This window comes from Pituophis catenifer, unplaced genomic scaffold (assembly GCF_029215685.1).
Source record: "Pituophis catenifer annectens isolate HBS135680 unplaced genomic scaffold, rPitCat1.0.hap2 SCAF_2, whole genome shotgun sequence".
In the NCBI taxonomy this organism is placed as follows: domain Eukaryota; kingdom Metazoa; phylum Chordata; class Lepidosauria; order Squamata; family Colubridae; genus Pituophis; species Pituophis catenifer.
Window position 1 is genome coordinate 15,547,808 of NW_027256882.1, and position 25,062 is coordinate 15,572,869.

General features: G+C 47.1%; 1 pseudogene; it reads right to left on the reverse strand.

The window, feature by feature from the left end:
• Window positions 1–8,586: 8,586 nt before the first annotated feature.
• LOC139309895 (major histocompatibility complex class I-related gene protein-like) lies at window positions 8,587–24,336 on the reverse strand (annotated as a pseudogene).
• Window positions 24,337–25,062: the final 726 nt, after the last annotated feature.

Below are 25,062 nucleotides of genomic sequence, written 5' to 3' on the forward strand. Positions count from 1 at the left end.
GAGGATCCCAGCTGAGCTGCGCGATCATCAGAGACTTTTTTTTTTACTTTTAAAAGCATTTTTTTGTCGGAAGAGGTTGTAGAAAAAATGCTTTTAAAAGTAAAAAAAAAAAAGCCTCTGATGATCGTGCGACTCAGCTGAGCATGGTGGGGGGGCGCAGGGATTTTTGCTACCGGTTCTCCGAACCACCCGCCACCATCACTATCGGATCAAGCAATCCAGTCCAAACCGGGAGCATTTCACTCCTGGTTTTGCCCCATTTTACAATTTTTCTTGACACATTCATTAAGTGAATCACTGCAGTTGTTAAATTACTAACACGGTTGTTAAGCGAATCTGGTTTCCCCGTTGACTTTGCTCATTAGAAGGTTGCGAAAGGGGAATCACATAAAGCCGGGACACTGCAGCCGCCATACATGTGAATCAAATGTTCAAGCATCCGAATGTAAACCACGTGACTGACCATGGGGATCCTGCAATGGCTATAAGTGTTGTTGTAACTTCGAACAGTCACTAAGAGAACTGTTATAAGTTGAGGACTACCTGTACTTGGAAAAGGAGGCCAAGTCCCTCCCAAAAGTTTAGCAAGTCTGTCTTACAAGAGTTCCATATCAAAACAGGACGCAGAAGAGTAGATCGGTGAAGTCAGAGGTTGTGGAAGGTTCATCAGGTGGTCCAGTTCCAAAGTCAGGGTCCTGAGGTTCAAGGGTCAAGAGTCAAGGCGCATGGAATGGGAGTTCATGGAGGCTGTCCTCAAGAGGAGGGTTTGCACTCACTGGTCTATTTTAACTGAAGCAGCCTCGCCCCATTTAGTGGGGCGAGACTCCTTCCTCCTTCCTTGTGAACCGTCTTGGAGAAACCCCTATGCTCTATTCCTGTGATGGCGAACCCATGGCCCGCGTAGGGAAACAGGCTGTTTCCTGCCTCTGGAGGGCCTGGGGGCGGGGTGGGGAAAGCCCGTTTTTCTTTCTTACCTGGCTCCAGATCCTCTCTGTGTATCTGGGAACGGCGAAAACAGCCTTTCCCACTCCCTTGGAGGCCCTACGGAGGCTGAAAGGGCCCATTTCCCCACTCCCGGTGGGACAGGAAGTGATGTTTTTTCCTGTCCCCAGCCTCCAGAGACTCCTAGAGAGGCTCCTACAGACTCCTAGAGAGGCTCCTACAGACTCCTAGAGAGGTTTTGGAGGCTGGGGACAGGAAGAAACGTCACTTCCTGTCCCACCGGGAGTTGGGAAATGGGCCCTTTCAGCCTCCGTAGGGCCTCCAAGGTAGTGGGAAAGGCTGTTTTCGCCGTTCCCAGATACACAGAGAGGATCTGGAACCAGGTAAGAAAGAAAAACGGGCCTACCAGGCCATCATGTGTCAGGAGCGGGGGGGTTGCGCACACATGCGCATGGGCACGTGCGCACGTGACCCTGCCCCCCCCTCTCCTGGCACGCAATGGCAAAAAGGTTAGCCATCACTGCTCTATTCTCTTCACAGTGCAACACTGCCCTGCCCAGTCCCAAATCCCATCATTGGTCCATAAGGATACTATGGTTGATGCAGGGGTGAAATCCAGCAGGTTCTGATAGGTTCTGGAGAACCAGTAGCGGAAATTTTGAGTAGTTCAGAGAACTGGCAAATGCCACCTCTGGCTGGCCCCAGAGTGGGGTGGGAATGGAGATTTTGCAATATCCTTCCCCTGCCACATCCACCAAGCCACACCCACAGAACTGGTAGTAAAAAAATTTGGATTTCACCACTGGCTTGATGGTATCGAAAGCCACCGAATGTCAAGGAGTACAAGGATGGATGCACCAGAGGTAATCCTCAACAAAAATGGGGATTTGCAGTATCCTTCCCCCAGGAGTGGTGAGGGAATGGGGATTTTGCAGTATCTTTCCCCTGGAGTGGGACGGGAATAGAGATTTTGCAGTATCCTTCTCCTGCCACACCCACCAAGCCATGCCCACAGAACCTGTAGTAAAAAAAATTGGATTTCATCACTGGTTTGAACCATCTCTTGTTGCGATCAGCCTTCCACTGAGCATGTACAGAGTGAGAAGAGGAAGGACCTTCTGCCTCTCTTTCATGGTTCTGTAGACCGAGGTCATTAGGGGACCTTCCAATTGGTTTTGAGTCCCTGGAAACTGGCCGTCTGCAGGATGAGCCTCCCCTTCAGATCCTCTCTTGTCTCTCTGGGTTCCCAGCAGGCGTAACCTTCCTCTGTTTCAACTGACTGGTTAGTTTAAGGTGCAGCATCTTGTGCAAACAAGAGATTCACACACAAACAACTGGATAGACATATATTGCCACAGAAACACATAGACATAGTCCATATTTTCCAGGCCATCTGCTGAACATGTTTACCTTCTGAAAGACTTCAGTATCATGTTTATTACGGTCTCTTCTCAGACGCTTTGGATTCTGGTAAGAACCAGGACTTTCCTTCTGCAAGCTAAGACCCCTTGGTTAAGTTCCAACTCCACAGAGGCAATATTTTCTCCTCCCATTCCTCTCCCAGCTACTCTCTAAGCTAGGCCAGTTGGGTTGACAGTGGTTGAAGCCTCCCGGTGGACAAAAAAGGTAAGTAATTTAATTTAATTTAATAATTTAATTTAATTTAATAATTTAATTTAATTTAATTTAATTTAATTTAATTTAATTTAATTTAATTTAATTTAATTTAATTTAATTTAATTTAATTTAATTTAATTTAATTTAATTTAATTTAATTTAATTTAATCAATTCAAATTATATGCCGCCTTTCTCCGAAGACTCAGGGCGGCTTACAATACATTTTAAAAAAACCATTATAAAAACATTTAAAAATTAAAAATTAAAACATTAAAACCCATTCACACCATTCATGGCCGGATCTCACACAATCACAACAGCGAGATCAACGGCCCCAGGCCTGCCAGAATAGCCAGGTCTTCACCGCTTTTCGGAAGGCCAATAGGGTGGGGGTGGTCCAGACCTCAGGAGGTAACTGGTTCCAGAGAGCTGGGGCAGCCACAGAGAAGGCCTTCCCCCCACCCGGGCCCGCCAGCCGGCATTGTTTACCTGACGGGACCTGGAGGAGATCAACTCTGTGGGATCTTACCGGTCACTGGGAGCTATGCGGAAGAAGGCGGTCTCGAAGATAGCCTGGCCCTGAGCCATGTAGGGCTTTAAAGGTAATAACCAACACCTTGAATAGTGCCCGGAGACCAATAGGGAGTCAGTGCAGCTCACGGAGAATTGGTGTAATGTGGGTGTATCTAGGCGCACCCACGATAGCTCGCGCGGCTGCATTCTGGACCAACTGTAGTCTCCGAACCCTTTTCAAGGGTTAGCCCCATGTAGAGCGCGTTGCAATAATCTAACCGTGAGGTGACAAGGGCATGAGTGTCTGTGAGGAGATCCAAGTAGGGTCGCAATTGGTGCACCAGGCAAACCTGTGCAAAGGTCCCCCTAGCCACAGCTGTCAGATGTTGCTCTAATCTTAGCTGTGAGTCTAGGAGGACACCCAAATTGCGAGCCTGTTCTGAGGGGGACAATTCCCCCCCCAGAACCAATTTGCCTGGAAGCCCCTCCAAGACAGCCCCCAATTGATGACCTCAGCTCAAGTGTGGTATATTGGGGAACCCCCAGAGGCAGATCTTCCATCTTGCACTGGAGAGTGTCCCACGAATGAGCCTGGCCCTGGCTGAACCTCTTCCCTCTCTTCCACCACCCAGGATGGAAGCTCTGAGTCAGCTTGCAAGCTTCCTCCTTTTCTCCAATAACAGGATAGGGTTATTCAAGAGGGAGAGAGGGAGAGAGGGAGGAAGGGAGGAAGGGAGAGGGGGGAGGGCAGTGGTGAAATCTAAAATTTGTTACTATCAGTTCTGTCGGGGTGGCTTGGGGGGGTAATGTGACTTTTTTTTCTTTTAAATGCCTCTGACGATCAGGCAACTCAGCTTGGATTGTCAGAGGCATTTAAAAGAAAAAAAAGCCTCTGCCGATCAGGCAACTCAGCTGGGATCATCAGAGGCTTTTAAAAGCATTTTTTCTTCAACCTCTGAAGAGGTTGTGGAAAAAATGCTTTTAAAAGTAAAAAAAAAAAGCCTCTGATGATTGTGCGGCTCAGCTGGGCATGGGGGGGGGGGGGTGTGCAAGGATTTTTGCTACTGGTTCTCCGAACCACCCACCGCCATTGCTACCGGTTCAGGCGATCCGGTCTGAACTGGGAGCATTTCACCCCTGGGGGAGGGGGAAGAGGAGGGAAAGAGAGGAGGAGAGGGAGACGGGGAGGGGGAACACAAACCTCTCAAGTGGCACCTTTGAGGACTGTTCAACTGAGTATGAGGACAATGATGGAAAAGCCGTTTCAACTGTTTCAAAACTCTCAATGCATTTGGAACGCTGGAGTTCCTGTGTTAATTTGCCCAAACACATCCTTAGTTTGGGAAATAATAAATTTAGTTTCCTAAAACCAGGGAATTTGGGGACTCTTTTTTTTTTTTATTTTATTTGGCACAGGTAAAAGGGGTGCCTTGTTTTTAATCCGCACCTCCCCATTGGAGATTTTATCATCTCAGTTAGTTTTTCTGCCATGTCAGCTTTCAGATCTCTCTCTGAAAATTCACAGGAAGTCTTGCGTCATCAGGCCTGGGGATCCCAGGGGACGGGTTAATTATTAAGGTGGAATGATTAAGATATCTTTGCCTACCAGATCTTCTTTCTAAAAATATTTAATGTTTGAATGATAATTACAATATGAATTGTTTTAGCATTTACCAACTACCTGTTTTTAGCTTTGCTGCATGTTGCTCAGAGAACCTGGGGCGGCTATTGTGAAAGCATTTGTTTTCAGCTGACTGTAAGAAGAAATATCCTTCTGAGTTCAGCTCCAAGTGGGGGGAAAAGACACTGGAAACACGGAGACTGCTTGGAAAGATGGTTTAATGGTGGACAGGATCATGGTTTGAGTTCCTGAACAGAAAAAGGCGAGATACAGTGAGTCCCCGGGTTTTATGCCCTCTCTAGCTTTGAACTTCCTGGGGCCCCGAAAGAGTATCCTGATTGGTTGTCTGACTCTCAGGGGGTGGGGGTCTTAGCTAGCCTTGCTGGCTGATGTAATCTTCCCAGGTGCCATGTGGTGAGTTTCTGTTGCTAGATGGGTCCTATTGTGTTGCAGATGATGGTCCATTGACAAAGATTGAGTTTCTGCCTCTGGCCCATTGACAAAGGGTGGGGGAGGCAGAAAGGTGGGAGCTGCTTAGTCTTTAAAACATGCTTCTCCATTTCTCATCCAGGGAAACATAGTATTCTGCCTTTTTAATATTTCCTAAAATATTTCATTCTTCTAGGATGTTCTGTCCCCGTCCCACACACAAACATACCAACAGACGTCCAAGAGTTAAAAACCAAACCAGCTGACAAAATCCTTTTCCTTATGATAACGGAACTTGGCAGCAACCTAGTGGCTGCCTGCCAAGAGTTTATTACTCACGAAGGGAAGAGATAACCTCTCTCCGCTTTTGGTACATTAAAGTAAAATGCTCAATAATTACAGAGTCAATCAAGTCCAAGTATAATCCAGCAAAGTCTATAGCAAAAGTCCGGCAATGCAGAATGGCATGGAAGCTTTCAGCTTTGTTCGTCACAAGGCTTGACTGGCCACCACGCTCCCTTTTATACCCTGTGGGGTGTGGTCCAGTGACTCAGCCTAATCTCGGGCACGCCCTTTCTTTTGTTGTGCGCGCTTATCCCTGCGACGCTGGCGTGGATCCAGCCAAGACTCATTGCTCTCATCACTGTCCACCTGTGGCTGCATGGACGTGCTTGGCCCCGGCCCTATCTCTTGCCCTTTGGCGGACACCGAAGGCATTGCCAGAGAGGAGGGTCCTGGAGAGGGAGGCCTTGCCAACTCCTCTCCTTCACTCTCGGAGTCCTCTCCTGCCGATGACACAGGCTCAGGTAACGGAGCCACAACATAGGAAAGGGGTGGGTGCTAACTTCCTATATGACAAAAGCAGCTCCTGTCCCCAACGCAGTGAAAAGCAAAGGGAGTGTGATGACTCGGGGCGTGGCACAAAGGCAACACAGACAGAGAATCAATGTGAGTCCCTTTATTGGCACCAACTTTGCCCCCAACGTCCCTTTTACTCTCCAGCCTGGAAAAACGCTTTCCCACAAACCTGCAGATACGCCAGTTCAAAGGCTGTAAGCAGAATGACTGCAATCAATCACTCCAGCGGGGCCAGAGAATGAGTCCCAGAAGCGAAGAATAATTCCAGCAAGACAAGATAAACACACAGAAGGATGGAAATAATTCAAACAGTCCAGAGGAATGCCAGGAATGCAGTCCACAACACTATAGGAATTCAGCATTTGTTCCAGTAGTGGGTTTCAATTTCGGTTGCTACCGGTTTGTTTGTGGGCACGCACACGCTCATGCGCATGCGCAACACTTCTATGCATGCGCAGAAACATCCGGGTGGGTGGTCGGAGCCTCCCGCCGCTGCCGCTACTGATTCGCCTGATCCGGGGCGAACCGGTAGCAACCCACCACTGGTTTGTTCCCACCAAATGCCCCTCCCAACTGCCTCTCCTTTAAACTCCATCCCCAGGTGTGCCTTGTGAAGGGAACCGGGGCCCTTTCCTTCCTTGTAAGCCATGTAACCCACGTTACTCTACTCTGCGTTCCCACCACCAACAGAGCCACTCTCCTGCTCTCCGTCAGCTGTTTGTCTTCCATCTCAGAGTCAGACGCTGACAGGGGGTGGAGGGGAGGCATGGCAGGGAGGACTTGAAAACCACCGTGGATTGGAGGAACAGCTTTTTGGGAAGGATCGAGGAGGGGGGGAGAGAAGGCTGGCTAGAAGCTGTATTTGTCTCCAAATCAGATCTAGTTGGGGAGGGGGATTGTCCACAATTCAGCATTCTGTCAGCCTCCGATCTTTCAATGCTTGCTTGTAGGATGCCATGGTAACGGGGGGAGGGGGAGTTAGGAAATTGCTAGACAGGGAAGCGTGCTGGAGAAGGAGTATGGAGAAATGAAACCGAATCTTAGCTGCAGTCCTGTGCCTTTGAAACTGCTATCTGCTGACATTCCAGATTGATGACACTGCCAGACGTGTGATTCCACCTGACCTCTGGAGGACCTTTGGATTGGATGATTTACGGTGGACAGTTGGGAAGGGATGCTTTCTATATGTGATTTTCGTGCCTATTGCCTCAGATCTTGCTTTCCTTGGCTGCATTCAGTTCAATTTCAGTAAAAGTACCTTTATCTATGGAAATGGAGTCGGGTCATTCTTTCCTGAAATCTGAAAGGAGGCACGCCTGACACATTCCTATAAGATGCAAAAATGGACTTCTTCATATAGAAGTGGCTCCCTGTACAATACCCCGGCCAGAACTGTGACTTCCTGGAAAAGAAAGGAAGGAAAATGGAGTGGTCAGTGTGAAGTTTCCGAAAGATGCCCTAATTAATTCATGAGCCATGAGCCAAACTTCAAAAGAAATACAGTCATTTATTAGGAGCACCACTTCGGCAATATTCGGATGCAGTTAGAACTAATCCCACGTAGATTTATGTTCTCCTATGACCCTGTCTCTCCCCTCCTCCCTGGCCATGTCATAAATCACATTCTCCAATTAACCACTTTGGCTGGCTGTGAAATCCAACAACCTCCTACTCATTGCGGTAAGAAAGCATCTATGGAATGTCGCTTCAGTTAGGGAAATCAATCAGCTCTGTCAGTTCTCCCTCCCTCCTGCTCATGGCAACTTGAAAGCTTTGCAAGTTGACAGTCAGTCTCTTAGGTGGATGGAAAGAGATGAAGAAGCTCAGCTCCTTCTGACTCTAGATCCCTCCTTCCTTCCCTCACATACAAACTAAAACACACCAAGACATCCAAAGAGTTTGCACCAAACAATGTCCTAAGAGGCATAGGAAAGAGTTCTTAACATTGATCTATCTCCACAAAGAACAATAGTCCAACAATTCTTCAGCCAGAGGGCACAGCCAATGTGAGGATACAGATGGCTCCAAAGTTTCTTTTTCCGATCAGTTCATTCTTGGAGAGCTTTGTGGTGGGAGACCAAGAGGAGATCCAGGTGGCATCCACCAAGGCTCCTTTTCTCTCAAAATGCCTCCTTTTGATCACTACCTTTACGGAATTTCCTGACCGTGTTATGGCCAAGCCTTTCCCATCCTCATACTTTGAAAGCAGAGCAGCTTCTCAGACAGAAGGATCATCCAGACCAGGGGTGGGTTCTAATTTTTTTTACTACCGGTTCTGTGGGCGTGGCTTATTTTGTGGGTATGGCTTGGAGGTCATGTGACTAGGTGGGCGTGGCTAGCTGGTCAGAGTCATTTCTGGAAGGTCCTCGCACTTACGACCCGACTCATTTGTTTTCTTTTAACACTGATCACCTGTAGGACGGCCCTTTGAAGCCCCACGGCAAGAGTTTAAACAGTTTTTTTCCCTCTAGTCATCAGCTGGGACTCAGGAGGCAGCAATAGATTGGGGGTGGGACCAAATAAAAGGTAAGAATAACATGGGTGGTGGGGAGGGTGGGAGGGTGGGGGGGAGGAGAACCGGTTCAGTGACGTCATATCGTCACTGCTACCAGCTCGGTCGAACCAGACCAAACCGTGAGGAACCCACCACTGATCCAGACAGCTGAGTCACCTCACTCTTTGGAAAATTCCTTGTCTCAGATGTTCCTCTTTGGAAGTCTCCGTTCCCTAGAATGTAATGTAAAAGGGGGCCACCTTTCTCAGCTTAGTTCTTGGAGGAAGACAAAGATATCACATCTCTGCAGCTTTAGGAGCTGCACACACACACACACACACACACACACACACACACACACACACACACACACACAAGATGCTACCTCTGATCCCAGCTCTGAATTGGAGCTAACATATAAAGATCACAAATCATCCGCTTGATACTGCCTTTAAAACTTAAAGTTTAGTCAAGACCAAAGTCCTCAAAAGAGGCCAGATCTCAGATGCTCCCCAAAAAGGCTAGGAAATCATGGGAGAATGAAGCCCAGAAGAAGCTCCCCAAATAGAGAGACTCAGGAGGATTTCTCCATCTTCCTTCAATCACCCCCCAAAAAAGGATACTTACTCAAGAATATCAAACTCCCAACAATCACACACGCCAGGACAAGAGCAGCCACAACGCAGCCGATGATGAGGCCCAGGTTGGATTCTGGAACTGAATTGGGAGAAAGAGCAGATCATCGAAGGAGAACCCCAAACAATCATCCCAGTTAAAGGAGAAACTTAATTCAGCCAAAGGGATGAAAATTCCTTGAATTAAAAAGCCTTAAGGGGCTCCTCTTTATGTCCCTCTAACTGTAGCATGAAGACATCCTGCTGACCATTTTTTCAATAAATCCCTGATCATCAAATAATGTGTACGGTTCTTTATGAAAGCAGCACTTTGTTATTTGCAGGGACAGGGGCTAAGAGAGTATCTAAGGGGATTTCGTGAGGATCGGTCAACTGCTGTGATGGGATTTGTTGCTTCCGAATCCAGTTCTATGGACTGTTGCCTGCAGGTCCACCAACCTCATATATGGGAAAAACCAATCAATGAGAACTCAGCTTCACATCTGGACAAAGCTGGGGTCAGATTTCTCTCCCACAACCCTCCAAAGAGCCCAGCCTTTCCCTCCCTGCAGCCTCTCACCCTTCAGTTCCAAGTCCAGAGGCTCCTGCAGGCCGTTGTGCTCCACGTGACACCGATAGCGGTCCCTCTCTTTGGGATCGATCTGGATGCCGAGCCAATAGTGGTAGGTCCCATCCGCATTGGGGGCCACAGACCCATGGAGGGTGTCCTCCAGCCAGACTTCTCCGTCCCTCCTCCAGGAGGCATCGATCTCCCTGGGGTAGAAGCCGTGGACCCGGCAGACGTGCATCTCCAGCCCATCCTCAGCCTCTGTCCTTCTGGTCACTGTCGCCACCGGGGTCTCTGCAGAAACACCAGAATTAACTCTGAGCCCCTCCAGACGCTGACAGGCAGAAAAATCTCCCACTACTTGGTTTTAAGGCAGGGATTTAACACGTTCTAACTGCAGCGTCTCCAAGAGCATTTTAGGAAATGCTCAAATGCTTGACAAAAATGGAAACAATGTCCAAGAAACAGTGGCGGATAGCATTTATCACATTGAGGTACCCCACATGGAACTGTCCAGTAGCGAGTTGTCCCACAGCAAAGATCCCCAAGTGGCCTGTTGCCTCATTGTGGGCTGTGAACAGGATACTACTAAGTGCTTTTGCTGCCTGATCCACACAGACACACGTCAGCAAGGGTGGGCTTCAAAAGTTTTAGCAAGGGGTTCTCAGCCTGGTTGCTGGGTGGACGTGGCCATGGTGGGTGTGGCCTAGTCGGCCTCCTGCACTACGGCAGGGGGTGAAAACAGCCTCCCCAGGCTCCAGAGGCCCCTGAACTTCCCAAACTTCAGATAGGCCTGTTTTCCGCCCTCCCTGAACCTCCGCACACACCACGCACTTACCTGCATCCAAAACAGGTCATGTGGGGACTCCTGGGCGGGATGGGGTGGGGTGGGCAGGGCCATCCAGGAGTGGGATCTGGGGGTTCACTGAACTGCACAGAATCTTAGCTAGAGGTTCTCCCAAACCCTTGTGAACCCCCAGTGGCCCACCCCTGCCCGTCAGGCAGAGGCCGCATTTCCTGGTCCATTGAATGGCTTTCTGTGTCTTGGAGACTTCCTGGAGGGGGAGGGGAAGAATTCCTTCCCAGGGACCCAGGCAGCAGACCAGGGACCCAAAGGGGCTGAACACGTGCAAGAAATCTGGCCATAAAGGAGGAAAGTCCAACCTGGATCCAGATACTGACCTATTGTCAGCAGAGTCTCGTTCCCATAAGACAGGCACTTCTTTAGCAACTCAATGCAGTTTTCCATGATGACCTCCACCATGGGGAAGGAGAATCTGTCTTTCCCATTATAAGCCTCCATGTAAAACCCACTTTCACTCCCATTTCCCTGGAGTTCACAGCTTGCGATGCCCTGTAGCATATCATCTGAAAGGGAGACAGGATTATTGTTTGAGGAATCCTCAGGAGAGACAGATATCTCCATTCTTATAGGGACTTTGATTCATTAGGAATCCAATAAGAAAAGGGACAAATAACAACTGGAAAATGAAAGAAATTCATTTCCCCCCTAAAGCGCTCCCCCACCTCTCTCTCTCTCTCTCTCTCTCTCTCTCTCTCTCTCTCTCTCTCTCTCTGTGTGTGTGTGTGTGTCTATCCCCATCCATCCATCCATCCATCCATCCATCCATCCATCCATCCATCTCTCTCTATATATATATATTGTGGCTCCGTTACCTGAGCCTGTGTCATCGGCAGGAGAGGACTCCGAGAGTGAAGGAGAGGAGTTGGCAAGGCCTCCCTCTCCAGGACCCTCCTCTCTGGCAATGCCTTCGGTGTCCGCCGAAGGGCAAGATATAGGGCCAGGGCCAAGCACGTCCACGCACCCACAGGTGGACAGTGATGAGGGTAATGAGTCTTGGCAGGATCCTTGGCAGCGTCGCAGAGATAAGCGCACGCAACAGAAGAAAAGGCGTGCCAGAGATTAGGCTGAGCCACTGGACCACACCCCACAGGATATAAAAGGGGGTGAGGTGGCCATTCAGACTCTGTGATGGACAAAACTAACTACTATCGAGTCACATTGCATCTTTGGAAACAACATTATCGGCCTTGGATTTATTTTACGAACTGGACAATTCTTGACTGTGGGTATTTTGTTTATTGAGTAAAAGTTCTTGGCAAGCAGCTACTGGGTTGCTGCCAAGCGTCTTATCGGAAGAATTGGTTGTCTGCCAGTTTATTTAACCCCCGGCTGTCTGTTTGTGTGTGTGTGTGAGACGGGGACAGAACACTCTATCCCTATCCCTATCCCTATCCCTATCCCTATCCCTATCCCTATCCCTATCCCTATCCCTATCCCTATCCCTATCCCTATCTCTATCCCTATTCATCTATCTATCTATCTATCTATCTATCTATCTATCTATCTATCTATCTATCATCTATCTGTCTGTCTGTCTGTCTGTCTGTCTGTCTGTCTATCTATCTATCTATCTATCTATCTATCTATCTATCTATCTCTATATCTATCACATTTTGATTGCCCATCTGCCTTTAATATTTATCACATCCATAAAACTTCAGTTATGGGGAAAAAAGGTCAGTTATGGGGCAAAACACTTCAGTTATGGAGCAAGAGTAAAATAATTTTTAAAGCAATAAACATGTTTTCAAAATAACATTTTGAAAAGGAAACAGCCTTTTAATCTGGGAGCAAGCCACTTTCTTCTCCTCTCGTGCTATTGGCAGGGAACATGGGGCAGGGAGATCCACCCGACCCATCACTCACCTCGGCTCTTTTTGTGGTAAGTCCTCATGAATTCCAGGCCGTCTCTGTGCCGATCATTGAAGTTACGTGCTACGTCAGTCAGAGCCTGCCAGTACTGGGGAATATCCTTCGCCGATTTCTCCATCCAGGAGACTCGCGGCTGAATCTTCCTGCTGTTGCTGTCGTAGTGAGCAAAGATCTGACCGTCCACATAGCCCACAATGAAAAAGTGGCTCAGCCCCTGACTGGGCTCGAAGATGGTGAAGTAGACAATCTTGAAGGAATGTGAGGAGAAGCCTGAAAAAGGACCCAGTCGGGTAGAGTTAGGGGGATTCTGCTAGGGGACTCGGATGCTATGGGGCACAGCAGGACCAGTGGTGAAATTCAAATTTTTTTACTACCGGTTCTGTGGGCGTGGCTTGGTGGGCGTGGCTTGGTGGGCATGGCAGGGGAAGGTTACTGCAAAATCTCCATTTCCTCCCGATCAGCTGGGCCTCGGGAGGCAGAAAATAGATGGGGGCGGGGCCAGTCAGAGGTGGTATTTACCGGTTCTCCGAACTACTCAAAATTTCCACTACCGGTTCTCCAGAATCTGTCAGAACCTGCTTAAACCCACCTCTGAGCAGGACCCATTATCAGATCTGGAAGGAAGAAAAAGAGACTAGAGGGGGCAGAAGAGAAAGGGGGAAATGAAGTGTTGTAGAATGATGAGACCAAACAACATTCCTGGGTCAGCCAGAGACAGTTTTGTTGCGCAAGGTTCAGAGCCAGTTTTGTACCTGAAGCTTTGAACAAGGAGAGAACTCTGATACAACTGGTTTTATACATTTCTAAGACAAAGGATTCAGTGAGATCATACACTTTCCATATATGGTTAACATGAGATCATACATCCGATTTTCCCTATATGGTTACATACATTGGATAATATGTTTATCTAATTACTTAAACCATTAATTTTAGTTTATAAAATTATCTTAGCCACACAACTTTTCTTAAGTGCTTGTAGTTGTTAATGGGAGAGTTACTGCTGTCCTTGGGTAAATTTATTGGATTAAGTAACTCTTTGTAACATATAGGTCTTTGTGTCATTCACAGTGAGGTCACTCAGAGGTTTTCCATATGGCTGTCCTTTCGTGACATCTAGGTCTCATCAGAAGATATATTACCACTTAATGAGGTTTAACTGTTTGTTAATGTAATTTCCAACAAGCACTTTTCTATCTTATAATAATGTGAATAGAGAGGTTCTCTCAAAGTTCATGTTTCCAAGCATGTCTTCCCCCTATAACAATGTGAATAGAGAGGGTCCTCCAGAGCCCATATATCTGACTCTGTATGATTCCTTTCTTTTATCCACATTAGAAGGAAGAGATGATGGAAGAGAAAGAGGAGGGAGAGGGTGGAAAGAAGGAGGGAGGGAGGGAGAGGCAAAAAAAACCCAGCTTCTGGAGGGGTTTGAGGGCAGAGAAGTTTGGGATGAGAGAGAAAAGGAAGAGAAAGTAGGATCAAAGGGGGAACAGGAACCCCAAAACCTACCTGCCCGCCTACCCCAATTGTGCCCTTCTCTCTTCCAGCAAGGCCTTGTATGGATGGCCCCAAGCAGGCTGCAGTCACCCACAGGGGAAAAGGGGGCAGTTTCCATCTCCAGAAGCAGCAGAAACCCCACCTGGTCACCCAGCTTCATAGGGAAAACCATAAAATCAGTTTCTTGCCTCATTGCCAACGTGACTTGTTAATAAGTAAAGATTTGAAGAGAGATTTTATAAAACAGGGAGGGAAAGAGGGATTGGGTGGGGGGGCAGCAGCCATGGAACCCTTGGGGGAAACCCAAACTGATTGCCTGGGAGATGTGGGAATTCAAAATGGGAGTGAAGGGAGCAGCAATGAAGACACACGGCCCCTCTGGGTCCGTGGTGAAATTCAATTTTTTTTTTACTGCCGGTACTGTGGGCGTGGCTTGGTGGGCATGGCAGGGGAAGGATACTGCAAAATCCCCATTCCCTCCCCACTCCTGGGAGAAGGATATTGCAAAATCTCCATTCCCACCCCACTCTGGGACCAGCCAGAGGTGGCATTTTCCGGTTCTCCGAACTACTCAAAATTTCCGCTACCTGTTCTGCAGAACCTGTCAGAACCTGCTGGATTTCACCTCTGCTCTGGATCTTCTTCCTCACCTGCCACCCCCCCCCTCCCCGGCTGGGTCATTCCTCCTCCCCTCCCAGTTCAGGCATCTGAGCAAGAATTGGGTTTGAACCCAGGACTCAGTGGGGCTCACTCCCATTCCACAGAAAATCTCACCGGGATTATCCCAAGATTGCTTCAATTCAGCAACCCAATTTGGGCTCTCATGCTGTCTGTCATTCAGAGTTACTTGCAAAGCACCAGATTTACTCTAGATCTCAAACTCTTCACTTTCCACAGATGATTCTCAAAAAATTGTCCTCCTCCGGTGCTGATCCTGCTCTCTTTTCAGTGGCACTATGGAAATCAGCCTTGACACACACAGTCACAAATTCCACGAGATGAAAAGAGCCACGAGGTCATCAAGGCTACTCTCTTCTCAGGATCGGAACTGAAATAAAAGCCTTTTTCTACCCCTCAGTATGTATCTAGCAAAAAATTACTGGTACAAGATTAAAATCTAGCTGGAAGAAATGATACAGCAACGTATTGAATTTAAACCAGAGTTGTTCCTACGGGGTATCTTTCCAGAAAAAATTAGTAAGGAAAATGTATATTTGATCATACATGTAATAACAGCTGCAAGAATTGTGTATGCTCAAAATTGGAAATCAGAGAAAATACCTTTGGAAGAAGAAGTAATAAAAAAATTTTTAGATTGTGCAGAAATGAATAGATTAGCTCTGATGATTAAAGATAAGGAGGAATCAGAATATTTTAAAACATGGAATTATTTTTACAGTTGGTTGGAGAAGAGATATAAATGACTGATACCATAATTATGTATAAATGATGATTACAATATTGATTTAGTAATGAAATGTTAGAATGGTTTGGATGAAGATGAAGATAGATGAAGAAGAAACTTAGGGAAGATGGAGAAGAAGCCTAGAAGATAACACCGAGATGTCACAGGGAAGGGTGGATTGATGTATTAAATGTTTGTCTTTAAAAAAAAAAATACTCAAAAAAAATATATGTGTCCAGCCTCTGCTTGACTCTCTCCAGCAAAGAGGAACCCCAAAACTCTCTGGACAAGAAGTTGCCCTGTCCAGCTGCTCTTACTAAAACATTCAACAAGAATCTGGCTCTCTTCCACCAAAATCCATCACTTTATGAATGAGGTGTTTTTGTGTTTTCTAATCCAATTCAAAAGAAAGTTTGTTAAGGCCAAAGATCAATAAAAATAATAATAGCACCACTGAGAAAAGGAGATTATATGATGAAGAAAGGAAACATATGAAACCCATCATTGTAGAATCAAATCTACTCCAGAAACTCTGATCTAGGCCTTTATCCTGGGAATCGATGATCATGTGGATTAGCCCTGATCACTGTCATTCTGAGCAGGATGAGGGACATTTCTTTGTGCTTTACAAGGCTGGGATCCTCTCAGGGATCCCACTTCCCTTGGCCTGAGGAGATATCGCAAACCAGACGTGATACCTTATTAACGGTAGTTAATGCCCCTAGTGCCCCACTACTGCCCCTAGTGGCGACGATGGGAGGCGCAAAGGCAGCCAGGGAGTTTGCGAATTGACATGGTCGCATCCGAGTGTTGCCATCCCACAATCTCCACGGTGGGACGGAAAGAATTGTGCAGGTACACTTGACTGACATCTGGAGGAGCCATCTTGCCCTGCTTCCAGAATGGCTCAGGGAGATCAGGAGGGGGGGGAGAGCGGCAGCAAAGAGGGAGAGAGACAGACAGGCAGACAGACAGGCAGGCAGGCACACAGATGGACGGATCGGATGGATGGATGGACGGATGGATTCCCACCAGCAGAAAAAGGTGTAAGTCCCTTACATCTTGAAAGGGAATGGAATGGAATGGAATGGAATGGAATGGAATGGAATGGAATGGAATGGAATGGAATGGAATAGAATAGAATAGAATAGAATAGAATAGAATAGAATAGAATAGAATAACAGAGTTGGAAGGGACCTTGGAGGTCGTCTAGTCCAACCCCCTGCCCAGGCAGGAAACCCTACACCATGTCAGACAAATGGTGATCCAACATCTTCTTAAAAACTTCCAGTGTTGGAGAATTCACAACTTCTGGAGTTGTTCCACTGATTAATTGTTCTAACTGTTAGGAAATTTCTCCTTAGTTTTTAAATTGCTTTTCTCCTTGATTTGTTTCCACCCATTGCTTATTGTCCTGTCCTCAGGTATTTGGAGAATAGCTTGATCTGTTATATGGATGGCATGCCTATTTGTTATATGACAAAAAAGTGGATAAAGTATTTAAGGTTCATATATTAAGAAATGCTTTGTTAAGGGTTTGGAAAAAATATCAATATAAGTTAAATTATAAGATACCTTTATGGGCAAATCCTAGACATGCAATAGAAAATATAAGTATAGAACAAAAACAGGAGGTGATTACTTATAAAGAGCTTCTTATTATGGAAAGGGGGGTAACGTATTTGAAATCTTTAGATATACTGAGAGAAGAAGGTATAATTTATACATGGTTTCAGTATGGTCAACTTCAAGCTAGATGGAAGGAAGATCAAAAAACTGGCTTTGTGCAAAATGAGGAGAATTTGGTAAAACAAATTAGAGATCAAAAACAAATGCATATTAAAAGGTTGTATAATGCTTTATTGGAAATAGATTCTGAGACGGAATTGGTTAAAGACTGTATGATTAAATGGGCACAAAATTTTCAAGAGCCAGTAATGATGGAAACTTGGGAAAAGATTTGGATTAGAAATGTGAAATTTACACAAGCACAAAATTTAAGAGAAAATTTTTATAAAATGTTTTATAGATGGCATTTAGATCCTAAAAAATTATCATGTATGTATTCTAATGTGCAAGCTAAATGTTGGAGATGTGACTGTGATGATGCAACTTATTATCATATATGGTGGACTTGTAGAAAAATCAAAGCATTTTGGATAAAGATTTGGTGGGTGATGCAGAATATTCTTAAAAAGAGACTGAAATTTACTCCACAGTTGTTTTTACTGGGTATAACTACGGATTGTACAGTTGCAGAGACTAAATTGATTTTGAACTTGATAACAGCAGCAAGATTGTTGGTAGCACAATATTGGAAGAAGGACTTTTTGCCTACTATTGATGACTGGATATTGAAAGTAACTAATTTAGCTGAAATGGCTAAAATTTCAGCATATCTGAAGGTATTTGGAGAATAGCTTGTTAAATGTGTTCGAGGATCGTGCCCAATAACTCCATAGACAAGTTCTTAATGAATCAATTATCTTTTATTGATCATACATCTTATCTTTGCAGGTACAGATCTGGAAGTGCTGCAGGACCGCATGGCTGACCCTTAAGTACCCCTGGGGCGTGGCTAAGGTAAGGAGGGGTTATTGGGCTAGGGTGGACCTTGGGGGCTGGCTTGTCCAGCCCCCCTGCTTTCAGCTCTGGGTCAGAGGCAAGGCATTTATTTATGACAAAACCCCCTCTAAATGCCTGGCCGAGATGTTTCTGCGTTGTGTGTGACTGAGGTGTCCTTTTTAGCAGAACGCCTAACTTTGATGTGAGATACGTGTGCTGTTTATTTTGCAATGGCTTTGTTAGAATGTCTGCTGTTTGCTCTTCCGTGTCACAGTGTATAACCTTCACAAATCCTATGTTCGCGAATTGTCTAACGTGCTTATATTTTATGTCGATATGCCTCGACCTTTGACCCACCGCTTCAGCCTTAGATATTTCCATGGCAGCTTTGTTGTCCTCGTGCATGATGATAGGGTAGCTTGGCTCGGCCCATATGTCAGCGAGAAGGTCATCAAACCAGACCAGGTTGTTGGCGGCTTTGGACAAGCAGATATATTCGGCCTCCGTGGTGGATGTGGCTACCAGGTCTTGCTTGCCTGTATACCAATGAACTGGGCTGTTGTTTAGAAAAAATATGTAACCTGAAGTACTCCTTCTGCACTTTACATCCCCAGCCCAGTCAGCGTCAGCGTAACACGTGAGTGTGGGTGTTGTGGTGTTCTCGGGCTCTAATGACAGGCAAGCCTCAGAGGTTTGCTTTAGATATCTTAGTACTCTTTTGATGGCCTCCCAGTGGTACACAGTGGGCTTCCCCACATGCCTTGACAGTAAATTAACTGGTAGTGCGATGTCTGGCCTGGTCCAGTTTGCAATGTATAGTAGAGAGCCTATGGTGGACCTGTATAATGTGTTGTCCTCGAACGCCTCAGCCTCATTATACATGTCCTTTAGAAAATCTGGTTGCATTGGCGTTTCACACCCCTTGGCGTTTGCCATGTTGCATTTATGAACTAGTTCCAAAATTTTATCTTTCTGTGACAGTTGAAAGCCCCTGTTTGTTTTCGTGATTTGCACCCCCAAGTATTTGTCTACTTTGCCCAATACTTTTAGTGTAAAATGTTTTCCTAGCTCATTTGCGAAGTTACTATATTTGCTGGCTTGATCACTGATATACAATATATCGTCTACGTATATCAAAACATATTCGAGGGAGTTGTCCGACTTCTTGGTAAAAAAACAGTTGTCGGCTGAAGTGGCTAAGAACCCCATGGATTTTAATGTCTTGGATAGGCACTCATACCAACGCTTCCCTGATTGTTTGAGTCCATACAAGCTTCGGTTTAAAATCCAGGTTTCCCCCTTTTTGGTACTTTGGCTGGGTGGCGCTTTCACATATATCTCCTTGTCGAGTTCAGCGTGCAGGTAAGCGGTTTGCACGTCGAACTGGTGCACTTCTAATCCTAGCAGTGATGCGATTACGAGTGCACACTTCACACTCTCGGCCCTGACCGTGGGGGAGTATGTTTCCGTGTAGTCATCAGGGTATTTCTGGGCGAATCCCTGAGCCACCAGCCTTGCTTTGTAGAGTGCTTTGTTTCCCTCTAGGGTTTTAACCTTGTAGACCCACCTGATGCCTATGGTTGTCTTTCCTGTTGGGACTTTAGAGGGAGTGTATACTTTTAGTTCCCTCAAGCTATCCATTTCCCTTTCCATGGCCTGTTCCCATTTTTCTCTCTCCTCATTTGGCAACCTCAGTACGTCCTCATATGTGTTGGGGGTTAGTTGGTTATTATGTAGGGATAGTATGTAGTCCCCTAACCTTTCTGGCCTTTTGCCCCTGTTTGTCCTGACTGGTCTGCCAGGGGGTGTTTCTGTGTCATGCATGTACCTAGCTTCTCTCTCGGTGAGTGAGTCTACTTTAATGATCGGGTGGTTTTCCTTCCATCCCTTCACTGATATCTCCTGTCCCTTGGGTTTGTTTTTCCTCTGTTCAGTGTCCCTCTCTGCTTGGTGTTTCATTTCCTTTTGATCATCCCCTGGTCCGTCCTTGTTAAGGGACACCTCGTTGAGGTGTATTTTAGACCAGTTAGCGTTTTCGTGAAAAACAGCTGTTCGTGATATCACGAAATTGTTGCTATTGTCTATGAACCTGTATCCTTTCGTCCCTGGTTCATAGCCCATGAACCTCAGCCTCCTGGATACCCTGTCTCCCTTACGCCTGAGTTGCTTGGGTATATGTACATCTGCTGTAACCCCGAATATGTGTAAGTGTGACACCTGTGGTTTCCTTTGGTACATTAATTCATATGGGGTTTTATTTAGTACGCTGGACCACAGTCTATTTAGAGTATAGTTTGAATAAATGAGTGCTTCGGACCAGAAATGCTGCCCTAGGCCGGCATCATCTAATGCGCACCTCATCATGGTCTGTAGCGTTCCGTTTTTTCGTTCCGCCACGCCATTTTGAAAAGCGGAAAATGGCGAAGTTGTGTAGTGGACCATCCCGCGTGCTTTTAACCATCGCGAGAAGTCGCTTGATAAGAATTCGGACCCCCGGTCTGTCATTATTTGTCTGATTTTGGTGTTGTGTTGTGTTTCTACCCTTGCATAGAATTCCTTAAATTTTTGAAAAACCTCACTTTTGTGTTTTAGGGTGTACACGAAGCCATAGCGGCTAAAGTCATCCACTATGGTGAGGAAGTACCTCTTCCTGTATTTGATGGAGGGCCTTAGTGGTCCAACTAGGTCCATATGCACAAGCTGAAAAATCGAATTAGTTGTGCGTACTGACTTCTTGGGCCTTGGTTTGGTTTTTAATTTGGAGCCCTTACAAATAGAACACTCGAGATAGTTCTCACAATCCTTTATTTTTACACCTTCAGAACATTCCAGCATTTTCTGCACTACGGGGAAACTAATGTGTCCTAATTTCCTGTGCAATAGATGAGCACAGTTGTCATGCATTGGTTTCCCTATCATAGGTTTCTCCTTTCTAGGTGTCCCCCGTTTACTGGGTTCATCAGTGATGTGGGTGAGCTCAACCCCCTCTACTTCCCCACTTGCGTTGTCTGCGCTATTGGGGCTCGCCTCTTGGTGGTTGTTCACTTCTGGTTGTGTGCTCTTAATTGGGTGGAAGAATGGTAGTTCCCCACAGACTATTACTTTTCCTATCCCTTTACCCCCTCTGGTTACCTGTGCCTTTCCTTCTTTGAAAATCACCTCAACATTGTTATCCTTGCTTAGTTTTAGGGTGGCAAGGATATTATATGGTATATTTGGGACTAGAAGTACTCCACGCACCATACCTATCCCTGGTACGTATGCATTACCTTTGCCTGTTACTTGTACGTTATTTTGGTTAGCCACTTTCACTACAAAGCTTTCTCCCGTGAAAGAGGTTAGTAGGTTGCGATCATGTGTGGTGTGGTTTGTGGCTCCTGAGTCCAGCAGCCATGTGCCTTCCTCCCTGCCTTGGCATACGTGTCGTGCTTGGTCCCCTATGCCATATAGGGATCCGGTGTGACTTTCTCTGGAACTGTCCCTGTGGTCTCTCCTGTCTCTAGGGCTAGGTGAGTCCCTACGCCTGTGCCTGGCCTCTGGTGAGCGTCCGCTAGTATGCCTGGTCCTTTGTTCTAGTCTATCTCTCCTATGCATCCTGTCTCCTGTATTTTTAGGGCAGTCCCTCTTGTAATGGCTTCTTGACCCACATGTATAGCACTCTGTGTTGCTCTGGGTCCTGCCCTGTGTCTCAACTTTTCTGCTGGGTCTCTGCTCCCTGCGGTTTAGGGAGCGTTCCTTTCTGATGCAATCCTCAGATATTAGTTTACTCGTTAGTAAGTCAAGTGAGAGCCTCCCTGTCCCTAGGTTGTCTATCTGCGTGATAAATGTGTCCCAACTGGGGTCTAGGGAATTCACTATGATACTTATCATGGTCCTCTCGCTTATGACCTCCCCCCTTTGTGTCAGCTGGGTCCTAGTATTATTTAGTGATAGTAAATGCTCGCTCATGGGTGTCCCTGCCTTGAGTTTTGTGGCGTAGAATTCCCTGGATAGCCTGGTGGTGCTGGCAACACTTTGGCAGTAAAACAGTTTGTGCATTCTCTGTATTATCTCTAATGCAGTTAGGTGGTGACCAATGCTGGGGTAAATACTGGGGGTAATGCTAGCTATGACAATGCAGTAAGCCTTGTGGTGGATGCAATCCAGTTCAAAAGTCCATGGTTTTTCTGGGGGGTCAGTAATCATGGATAGCAGGTCTTCTTTAAGTAGGGTGCCCTGGAGTTGTTGATTCCAGTCTAGGAAATTTTCCCCATCTAGCCTCAGTTTAGGAAAATCACTGGGTAAATTCCCTGAATTGTAAGTTAAATTACTTACATTATGTCGCTGTCCATGGTTCCTCACATAAGGATACTCGCAATAAGGCAGAGGAACGACTGTGGCAAGTCTGAACTGACTTGTCTCTATGTGCCTGCGTCGGTGTAGCTCTATGTCTTGTTCCGTTTCTCTTACAGGGGCGCGCTGCGCATGCGTGAAGTTCATTTCTCCCCAGTCGTCGTGGAGTGAGGAGCTCGTCCATGCTGCTCCCGGATGAAGGCCCCAATCTTCCGGATGGGCCTTCAGCTCCTCTCCGGTTGGCCTTGCCTGCTCGGGATCGTCGTAGATCGCCGCCTGGAGTCTCGGAGAGCGGTGAGGATCGCCGATGGACACTGGGAGTCCCGTTGGGGCCGCGAATGGTCCCGGTCGGCCCGGTCTCGTGCGGGTGCCGCCTGTGGGTGTCGGGCCGATCCCCCTGCCCGCCGATGGATATCCCCTGCCCGCGGATGGCCTCGTGGTCCACGGATCTGGTCCCGGTCGTCGGTCCGGTGAGTAATCCCATCGCCCTTGGTGTCTCGTTTTTGCGGGTGGGTCCCTCAGGGGCTCTGGGTGGTCCTGGTTCCACGCGATGGTGGTCGCCTTCCCGGGGTGGGCGTCGGCGCCGGCCCACGTCGCGCTAGGGTCCCTTTTATTTTTCGGCCTGGCACCGGGGTTTGCGGTTTGTATTTTTGCCTTGTCCCCTAGGGCCGCGGCGATTAGTTCGATGGCCTTATTGACCTCAGGCTCGGTAGGCGAGTCTGTAGGTTTGGGTTTTGGGCCTTTTTGTTTTTCGTGATATTTTTGGTCGGTAGTTTTGGAGTAGGCCCCGATTCCCGCCACGGAATTTGAATCTCGGGAGTTTATTGGTGGATGGTCGGCCATTTTTGATGACGCCGCCTTCCAAGATGGCCGCCGTGAAAAGGGCGCGAAGTCTCCTTCGGCCTTTGTGGTAGGTTTTTGGTGGGGGAAATTTTCCCTTACCGGGTCTCCTTCGCTGTAATCGGATTCGTCCTCATCTTCCTCGCTCGCTGCTTCGCAGCCTTTGATCAGGCTTCGGAGTTCCGCGATGAGGTCGTTGTTACTTTGTGACGAATCTATCAGCTCGAGGAGTTTTCCTTTCAGGTGATGCATCTCCTCCTTTGAGGTTTCGTGCTTCGTCCACCCCTCGTTGCTCCTGGCCGGGGTGGATGGGTGATGGAGTAGGCCGCTTGTCTCGGGTGCCTCTCCTTGCGTGGTTTCGGGTTGAGCAGGTTGTTCTGCCATCTTCTTGGTGAATGCCCTGGTATTCACCCTGTCTGTCGTGGTCCCTTGCATGCTGTGGAGTATTAGGATTGGGCTATCAAACCATCCTCTGCTACCATATTGTTAAATGTGTTCGAGGATCGTGCCCAATAACTCCATAGACAAGTTCTTAATGAATCAATTATCTTTTATTGATCATACATCTTATCTTTGCAGGTACAGATCTGGAAGTGCTGCAGGACCGCATGGCTGACCCTTAAGTACCCCTGGGGCGTGGCTAAGGTAAGGAGGGGTTATTGGGCTAGGGTGGACCTTGGGGGCTGGCTTGTCCAGCCCCCCTGCTTTCAGCTCTGGGTCAGAGGCAAGGCATTTATTTATGACATAGCTTGACTCCCTCTTTCTTTGTGGCAGCCCCTGAGATACTGGAAGACTGCTATCATGTCTCCCCTAGTCCTTCTTTTCATTAAACTAGACATACCCAGTTCCTGCAACTCTTCCTCATGTGTTTTAGCCTCCAGTCCCCCAATCGTCTCTGTTGCTCTTCTCTGCACTCTTTCCAGAGTCTCTTTCTAGGGACTCTTGGAAGGGACTCACCGAGGCACACGTGCTGCCGAGCGACCACCTCCAACACCAGGAGCCACAGGGGCGCAGAGCGCAGAGCCATCCTCTATCCCGAAACCTCCGCCTACAGCTGCGCTCTCCTGAAAAGTCCCATGCGAAAGAAAGAGGTGCTTCGGGACGATCCATAGCATAATAATCCAAAGCGAGCCGGCGATTGGCCAAGCTCAACCAATAGGGAAAAAACGTTTCCATGACATCTCTGGTTACTAGGCAGGCGGAGGGGAGAAAACTTCTGAGAAAAGCTGGAAAAGGGAAGCGAGAGTTTCACAAGAATCAACACATTCAGCAACATCTCATTCCAGGAATTCTTCATCATGGGGGGAGGGGCAGATCATGGGGGGACAGGCAGATATGGAGGGATCAAAAACAGCGGGGGAGTTATCTGGGCGCAGGCGGTGGGGGGGGGGAGGGCTGCGAGGGGCTGTGTGGATCAGGCGGAGGTCGGAAACCCCCAAATGATCTTCCCTCTGGATGAAAACGCTCAAAGGCACTTGGGGGACCTCCAAGGCGAAGACGCATCTTTCTATGGAAAAAGGTCAGCGGTGCAAAACGCAGAACAATGCATTAATTGAGCCTTGGTAGTACAGTGGTCTAAGGCACCCTGTTATTAAGTTGGTTATTAAGACCAGCTGCCTGCAATTACTGCAGGTTCGAATCTCGCCAAGGCTCAAGGTTGACTCAGCCTTCCATCCTTTCTAAGGTAGGTAAATTGAGGACCCAGTTTGTGGGGGCAATAAGCTGACTTTGTATAAATATACAAAAGGATGGAGGCTATTGCTGAGCACATTGTAAGCCGCCCTGAGTCTCCGGAGAAGGGCGGCATATAAATTAAATTTAAAAAAAAAATTGATGCCCTCTTTCCTTTTATTCTCCTGCAAAGACCTGAATCTTCAGGAAGCTTCACAACTCAATAGTTTTCCTGCAATTTTAGTGGCTCTTCTGGGGAAATCCTTGGACTGAAAATAATAAATTCCTCTTCAGGTTATGATCGTTGTTATTATGATGGCCAAATGATAAAGAATGGATGATTTGACACTTTCCA